The 9,032-nt window shown below is 49.5% G+C and overlaps 1 protein-coding gene across 1 annotated transcript in view; it reads right to left on the reverse strand.

Moving 5' to 3' along the window:
* The window catches only part of NUTF2 (nuclear transport factor 2), a 335,108-nt gene extending 326,465 nt beyond the window's left edge, over positions 1 to 8,643 (reverse strand). Inside the window, exon 1 of the mRNA XM_030203663.1 lies at positions 8,575 to 8,643. The gene's annotated coding sequence lies outside the window, so the exon portion shown is untranslated. The remainder of the gene's footprint in view (positions 1 to 8,574) is intronic.
* Positions 8,644 to 9,032: the final 389 nt, after the last annotated feature.

A 9,032-nucleotide genomic window follows, 5' to 3' on the forward strand; every position in this document is an offset into this window, starting at 1 on the left:
TGAGTGTGTATATATATATATATATATATATATATATATATATATATATATATATATATATATATACATATACATACATACAGTGCACTCCATTTAAGTGCACGTCGGATAAGCGCAGGCTGATGATGCAACAGAGGATGAAATGAGCAGCGAGGCACATGCTGACGAAATTCAACAACCTCCACCTGTCACTTTTGCAAGAGCGCTGGAGAGTCTCAACACCGTGTGGGCCTATCTGGAGGCCACTGGATGTCAGTGCTATGACAGTTTTTATCGTCTGGCAGACGTAGTCTATGGAACTCACAGACCCATTAGTGTACAGAGGACTATAACTGATTACTTCAAATAAGCCTGGGGTGATAGTATCTGAGGATCTGAAGGCGATGAAACAGTGTGACTGTGACAAGGCGGTGGCCGTAGCTAGAAGGTTACTAGGCTGTATAGAGAGAGGTGTGACCAGCAGAAGAAAAAGAGGTGTTGATGCCCCTGTACAAGTCGTTGGTGAGGCCCCACCTGGAGTATTGTGTTCAGTTTTGGAGGCCGTATCTTGCTAAGGATGTAAAAAGAATTGAAGCGGTGCAAAGAAAAGCTACAAGGATGGTATGGGATTTGCGTTACAAGACGTATGAAGAGAGACTTGCGGACCTGAACATGTATACCCTGGAGGAAAGGAGGAACAGGGGTGATATGATACAGACGTTCAAATATTTGAAAGGTATTAATCCGCAAACAAACCTTTTCTGGAGATGGGAAGGCGGTAGAACGAGAGGGCATGAAATGAGATTGAAGGGGGGGCAGACTCAAGAAGAATGTCAGGAAGTATTTTTTCACGGAGAGGGTGGTGGATGCTTGGAATGCCCTCCCGCGGGAGATGGTGGAGATGAAAACGGTAACGGAATTCAAACATGCGTGGGATAACCATAAAGGAATCCTGTGCAGAAGGAAGGGATCCTCAGGAGCTTAGCCTAGAATGGGTGGCAGAGCTGGTGGTTGGGAGGCGGGGCTAGTGCTGGGCAGACATATACGGTCTGTGCTGGGGCTGGTGGTTGGGAGGCAGGACTAGTGCTGGGCAGACTTATACGGTCTGTTCCGGGGCTGGTGGTTGGGTGGCGGGGATAGTGCTGGGCAGACTTATACGGTCTGTGCCAGAGCTGGTGGTTGGGAGGCGGGGATAGGGCTGGCCAGACTTATACGGTCTGTGCACTGAAAAGGACAGTACAAATAAAAAAGTAGCACATATGAATTTATCTTCTTGGGCAGACTAGATGGACCGTGCAGGTCTTTTTCTGCCGTCATCTACTATGTTACTATGTTATGTAGTTAACGGAGACTGTATACTGTACGTATAATAAACAGTACTGTGGAAAAATTAGGTTCTTACCTTGGTAATTTTCTTTCCTTTAGTCATAGCAGATGAAGCCATTACGTATGGGTTGTGTCCATCAACCAGCAGGGGGAGATAGAGAGCACTCAACTTTTCACAGTGCCTCATGGCCAGCCAGCTCCACTGCCTCTTCAGTATTTGAAGCTTCCAAAGCAGTATGGCAAACTGCAATGGGAATAACATGAACTTTCCTCACAGCGAACGATGGCCCCTTAACAAGGGCATGAACTCAAAAGGAGGGAATGAACACATCCTCCTGGAGGGAATAAACTCATCCTCCAAAACATAAACTGGAGGGAATGGACTCATCTCCTATAAGTGAACATGAATCCTGAAGACTGTTTTCCAACTATCTCCCAAGGAAGGAACTTCACGAAACAAGAACAGAACCTGAAACAGATTCACAGCATGCAGACAATCATACAGGGAGGGCTCATGGCTTCATCTGCTATGACTAAAGGAAAGAAAATTACCAAGGTAAGAACCTAATTTTCCCTTCCTTGTCATCAAGCAGATGAAGCCATTACGTATGGGATGTAACAAAGCAATCCCTATATAGGGTGGGAACAGGTCACACCACGCGCTAGCACTTGTGCTCCAAAACGCACATCCCTCCTAGCAGCCACATCCAGCCTGTAAAGTCAGGCAAAAGAGAGCTTAGAGGCCCATGTTGCTGCACTGCATATCTCTTGACGAGAGAGTGCTCCAGTTTCAGCCCAAGAAGAAGAAATCGCTCTGGTAGAATGCGCCTTTAAGGCTACAGGCGGAGACCGGCTGGCAAACAGATAAGCTGAAAAGATAGTTTCTTTGAGCCAGAGGGCAATAGTGGCTTTAGACGCTGGAGACACTCTGCGAGGACCTGATAGCAAAACAAGCAGATGATCATAGAGCCTGAAAGAGATAGTAACTCGCAGATACTGCAGCAGAGTCCTGCGCACATCCAACAGGTGCAACTGCCCAAAAGATTCTGGAAACTCCTCCTTATCAAAGGAGAGCAAGAAAATAGGCTGGTTTAGGTGAAACGCTGAAACCACCTTAGGAATGAAGGAAGGCACGGACTGAACCGTGACCCCGGACTCTGAGAATTGCAGAAATGGGTCTCTACAGGACAGCACCTGGAGCTCTGACACCCGTCTCGCCGAAGTAATGGCCACAAGAAAAACGGCCTTTAGTGTCAAATCTTTCTCCGATGCTCGCCGAAGCGGCTCAAAAGGAGAAGCCTGCAGGGCCTTCAAAACTAGCCCCAGGTTCCAAGCTGGACAGAGTGCTCGCACGGAAGGCCAGAGCCGAAGCACCCCACTAAGAAACCGTGCCACATCTGGATGAGCAGCTAAAGACACGCCTTCAACCTTACCATGAAGGGAAGCCAACGCTGCCACTTGCACCCGCATGGAATTATAGGCCAAGCCTATTTGTACACCATCCTGCAAAAAAGTCCAGAATCGGCGAGACAGGAGCGCGCATGGGTGTGATCGCTTTTGAAGCACACCAAGACTCAAACTGGCGCCAAATCCTGGCATAAGCCACGGAAGTGGAACGCTTGCGGGCCTGCAGGAGAGTGGAAATGACTGTGTTTGAATAGCCTTTGTCCCTCAATTGCGCCCTCTCAATCGCCACGCCATAAGACCAAAGCGGCAGGCGTCCTCCATGACAACAGGTTCGGTACCAGAGGTAAAGGAAGGGGAGCCTCCACTAGCATCTGTCGGAGGTCCGCATACCAAGGCCTCCTGGGCCAATCCGGGGCGATGAGGACCACTTCTCCTGGGTGCAGCCGAATCTGCAGGAGCACGCACCCTATCAAGGGCCACGGAGGGAACACATATAGTAGGCCTGGAGGCCAGGGCTGAGTCAAGGCATCCAACCCTGCCGAGCGAGGATCTCTCCGTCTGCTGAAGAAGCACGGGACTTTGGCATTTGAACTTGTCGCCATAAGATCCATCACGGGCTTGCCCCATTAGGCACATACCTGCAGGAATACTTTGTCTGCTAGTTCCCATTCTGCTGGATCGATCTGATGCCTGCTTAGATAATCGGCTTGCACGTTGCTCTGACCTGCAATGTGAGCTGCCGACAGAAACTGAAGATGCAGCTTGGCCCAGTGGCAACTCTGTTCGGCCTGCGCGGCCAGTGCTCTGCACTGAGTGCCGCCTTGTCGATTTATGTAGGCCACTGCTGTCGTGTTATCCGACATCACTCTGACAGCCAATCCTTCCAGGATCACTTGAAAAGCCAGAAGCGCCTGAAACACCGCTTTCAACTCCAGGCGGTTGATGGACCACTCCGACTCCTCGGGTGTCCATGGACCCTGGGCATGCTTCCCCTTGCAACGTGCACCCCAGCCCTTCAGGCTGGCATCTGTCACTACTAGACACCAATCGGGGAGCGCCAGCGGCATTCCTCACCGCAGCATGCTGTCTGAGAGCCACCACTTCATGCTGAGTCGGGCCGCAGGGAGCCAAGAAAGTCTGCATTGATAATCCTGAAAAACTGGAGACCATCTTTGAAGTAAGGAATACTGTAGAGGTCTCAGGTGCGCTCTCACCCAGGGCACCACTTCCAATGTGGCTATCATCGATCCCAGCAGCTGGACAATGTCCCAAGCTAGCGGGCAGGGCATCCTCAGGAGCAGACGGACCTGATTCTGAAGCTTGCACCGCCCTAGCTCGGGTAGGTATACATAGCCCGAGTCTGTATCGAACCTGGCCCCCAAATATTCTAGAGATTGCGAGGGGGTCAGGTGACTTTTGGCCATATTGATGACCCAGCCTAGAGATTGAAGTACTGAGACCGCTCTGGCTGTAGCCTGATAGCTCTCTGTTACAGAGTCTGCTCTGATGAGCCAGTCGTCTAGGTACGGGTGAACCCTGATACCTTCTCGCCTGAGCAAAGCAGCTACTACCACCATTACCTTCGAAAAGGTTCGGGGAGCTGTGGCGAGGCCAAAAGGCAAGGCCCGGAACTGGAAATGTTTTCCCAACACCGCAAACCTCAGAAACTTCTGGTGCGGGGGCCAAATTGGTATGTGCAAGTAAGCTTCTTTCAGGTCTAGAGACATGAGAAACTCTCCTGGCTGTACCGCAGCAATGACGGAGCGCAGGGTTTCCATTTGGAAATGCCGCACTCTCAGGGACTTGTTTAATTCTTTCAAGTCCAGAATAGGGTGAAAAGACCCACCTTTTCGCGGCACCACAAAGTAGATGGAGTATCGGCCGTAGCCGTGTTCGGCGGGAGGTACCGGGGACACAGCCCCTAACTGAGTCAGACGTTGCAAAGTCTCCTCTACCGCCGCCCGTTTGGCGGCAGAACCGCATCGGGACTCCACAAACACGTCTCTTACTGGGGCGTTGAATTCTATTCTGTAGCCATCTCTGATCAGGACCAGAACCCACTGATCTGAGGAAATATTGGCCCACTCCTCGGCAAAGAGGGAAAGACGTCCTCCGATGACAGGAAGCGAGGAGGGGGCCGACGCACCATCATTGAGAGGGTCGCCCCTGAACTCCAGGCCTAGAGCCGGTGGCTGCAGAACGCTTGTCCGAGCGAAAGGAGCTCCTCTGCTGAAAAACGGGCACGAGAAGTGAACCCAGCAGAATGCCCCGGGTGGTACCTTCTAGCTTCACGGAAGCGAGGTCTATAAGAGGAGTGGACCGCCTGGCCCTTGGAGGAAGGCCTCGGCCTATCTTCGGGCAAGCGCTGGGGTTTAGGATCTCCCAGGCCTTTAACAATTTTTTTTCCCAACTCCTCACCAAATAGGAGAAGGCCTTGAAAGGGCAACTTCACCAACCTTTGCTTAGAGGCCATGTCCGCTGCCCAATGTTGTAGCCAAATAAGACAGCGAGCCGCCACTGCTACTGCCATTTGTTTAGCCGAAGCTCTGACAATATCATAAAGGGCATCAGCCAAAAAGGACAAGGCCGACTCCAGCCGCGGAGCCACATCCGAGAAGGGCTCCGCTCCATCTCTGGGCTGTTCCACTGCCTGTTGCAACCACGCCAGGCAGGCTCTAGCAGCATAACAACTGCATGCAGACGCCCGAACAGTAAGACCTGCAATTTCAAAGCACCGTTTAAGTGCTGCTTCCAGCCTACGGTCTGGAAAGAGGGCAACTCCTCCTTCCACAGGGAGGGTAGTTCTCTTTGTCACCGCAGTGACTAGGACATCTACTTTAGGCATTGCAAAGCGAGCCAAATGCTCCTCACACAGAGGGTATAATTGCCCCATAGCCCTGGAAACTTTCAAAGGTCCCTCGGGGTCAGCCCACTGAGTGGAAATAAGCTCTTGGATAGAGTCATTCAAAGGAAAGGCTCGAGCAGGCTTTTTGGTACTAGCCATCCTAGGATTCACAGAGGAGGCCGTGCCACTGTCAGGCTCTTCAATAGAAAGGACCTGTAGGGCATCTGAAATAAGCGCTGGCAGCTCATCACGGTGGAAAATCCTCACCGCGGAGGGATCATCCAGGTCCTGTGGTAACTCTGCACCTGACTCTGGCTCCTCAGACCACGAAGGCCTGCCAGAACTCTCCGAATCCTCACAGCCCGACCACGGGGGGGGGGGGGGAAGGATGTGCACCACAATCTGAAGGGGAATTAGCCCTTCTGCGCTTTTCTTTATGCCCATTATCAGGGAAAATAGCCTCAGCGGGCAGTCCCAGGCCAGAATCCATCGGGGGGGACAATAGAAGGGGCCTCAGTCAACCCTTGAGGGAGAGCTCTTTTCAGCATGTATGCTTTATGCAATAATAACACAAAATCAGGGGAGAAAAACTTGCCCTGGGCACCCAGATCCTGTCCGGGGCTAGCTGCTCCCTGAATAGCCTCAATTCGAGGTCCCCCCCCCCCCGGGCTCAGGGCTCTCCGTCTCTACGGAGGCCGCGCCATGCAGAGAATTCAAAATGGCGTCTGCTGCCAGCTCTGAGCGGGAAGAATCATCGCTCACCATGCTCGGGCCGGCTCTTACACCTGTACAGCACAATTTACAGAGCCCCGCTGCTGATTTGCGCTTGCCACACCGGGAACAGCGCTTTACAGTCTCTGCAGCCATCGCCAAAAACGGCGGGAAAATTCAAAATGGCGGTTTCGCGCCAAAAACGCCCCGATCGCGGGCCCACCCCGGAGGAGTTAGAAAACACTCTTACCTCACCGGACCGAGTATCACAGCTCCGGTCCCATAGAAGAATCAAAGGAAAACCGCTGTTCCATTTTTTTTTTTTTTTTAACGCTGTGAGGAAAGCAGAGGTAATAAGAACTCCGGAGGCTCAGATGAGTGGGAAAGGCAGGGAAAGGCGAACCAATGTGCCTGCATCCACTGAGTGGGAAAGGACAGGGAAAAGCAAGCTAATATGTCCACAGCCACGGGGGCATGGGTAAGGCAGGGAAAGGGCTAACCTATGTGCCTTCAAAGTGAAGCTGCAATACCCTCTAACACCCCGGCTAACAACTGGCAAGCCAGGAGCCACCCCCAGGCAGATTTCTGATGGAGCTCAAAGAAGCTGCAGCCACCCTGCTCCGGTTAACTGCATACATTTCTTTGGTCCCAGACCCTTGCACTTAAGCGGACTACACTGTATGTGTGTGTGTGTGTGTGTATATATATATATATATATATATATATATATATACACACACCTCTTCATTGAGCTTTCAGGATTTATATCCTATTTTGACCTGATGTGTACTACGTTTCTTAACACTTGGATTTTAGATGGAATTACTTCTATTACAAATCCAAGCTCAAGATGAGATACAGTCAGCAGTACATTCCTTGAACATAAGGATTTATAGCCAAAGGGTCTGATTCACTATCACATCATAACATACATTAAAGTTATTATTTATTTAGATTTTGCTCAGAACTTTTTCAGTAGTAGCTCAAGGTGAGTTACATTCAAGTACACTGAGCATTCTCTGTCCCTGGAAGACTCACAATCTAATGTTGTACCTGAGGCAACAAAGAGTTAAATGACTTGCCCCAAGATCACAAGGAACAGCAGTAGGATTTGAAACGGCCACCTCTGGATGACAAGACTGGTGCTCTAACCACTAGGCTACTCCTCCCTTATGCCCTTAGTTGGTAAATAGGCCTTTAAAAAACCCCAATACATTCATGTTACTAAATCTAGCCCCAAGTTTGTACCTTACCCAAGACATATGGATCATCTGTGGGAAAAACAAGATTTGATCCCTGATTTTTCTGGGCTGTAACCTGTTGCCTAGTAGCCTAGTCCTCCACTCATACGTACTATCTGACATACCCTAACAAGAATAAGCACAGTAAACTCCTATGCAAATCTGTACAAGTACTGAACAAAGCTACAACCTTATAGAAATAAGTAATGCTTGCCTGGACTCAATCTTTCATAAATCTGCAGTCATATGAATGCATTTCACCAGATTCCAACAAACTATTCCAACTTATAATTATTAAATGCAACTTGCAGCAACGCTGAAAGCTGGGTATATCCCTTGCTCCCTCAATACAGATGAAGGGCAGATTGTTACCCAAAGAGAAAGGATACCTGCCTTCTGCAGCATAACACCATCTGCCCTTCATCAGGTTCCACACACGAAAAAAGAGATTTTTGATAAGAGAATAGCTACCAGCTCAATAAACATTCCCAATATCGACCAACCTCCTTCACGGAAGTGCAATTTGTGTTTATTAGCATCCCCAATCATTTTGAGAAGTTGAAACCCATGGATAAAAAAGCTCCAGAAAAAAAGTTGAACATAAGTCCTAATAACCTCTTTCCAATTCCAGAGAAAAGACAAAACGTTGGCCAAGACCCCCTCCAGCATAATCCCGAGTGGAAGACAAAAATACTCCTTCAGATGAGAATAGACAGTGAACACTCCACACGCTCCGGGTATACTGATTCTAAGTTGATGTATGATGGACTGCACAGCCCTGACCTAAAATACAAAAGTTCTGACTCCTTCTTACAGGGATCAAGTATAACTCTGAAAACCCACAACATAAAACGTGCTCCAGGTCCCCATCCCCCGCCCCTTCCATCGAAGCACAGGCCGCAGTACCTCCTCCTCCGCTCATTCAATAACAAAATCTAAAAGCACCTTTAACTCGCCCACCTTTACCCATTTATTGCAGATATTAATATTGCTACTATTTCCCTTCCCATCGATTCTCCGTACACAAAACATGCTTAGTCTGCACACTAAACTCCAGTTACTTACCCAGCACGACAACACCCAACTACTTTCCAACTATGGCGGCAAGCATCGCGAGCGCGAGCGAGCCCCGACTCTATCACCTCCCACCCACCACCTGGCGCGCGCGAGTGCGCCTCCCCTGCAGGGTACGCCGGGTACTGTAGTCCTCTATCAATGGAGACCAATCTGAAAGCAGAGAATGGGAAAGGAGCCGAGGACTACATCCTGCATACTGACTGACTCTCCTTCCAGGAAAAGGGCAAGAACAGAAGAAGAGGCTTATTGGGATGGGTTGGAAACTGCGGGCTGAAGTGTTTTATGCTCTTTCTCGCTCTCTTTTTTGGAGTGAGGGTAAGACCCAAGCATGTGATTTCCATTTAGGTTCTGTATCTCCGTGGAAATGTTTATGTTTAAATCATTTTTATCGATGACAGAAAAGGAACAAATACAGTGCAAGTAGCATTGAAACTGATATCATCAAA

Source organism: Microcaecilia unicolor, chromosome 5 (assembly GCF_901765095.1).
Source record: "Microcaecilia unicolor chromosome 5, aMicUni1.1, whole genome shotgun sequence".
Lineage (NCBI taxonomy): Eukaryota > Metazoa > Chordata > Amphibia > Gymnophiona > Siphonopidae > Microcaecilia > Microcaecilia unicolor.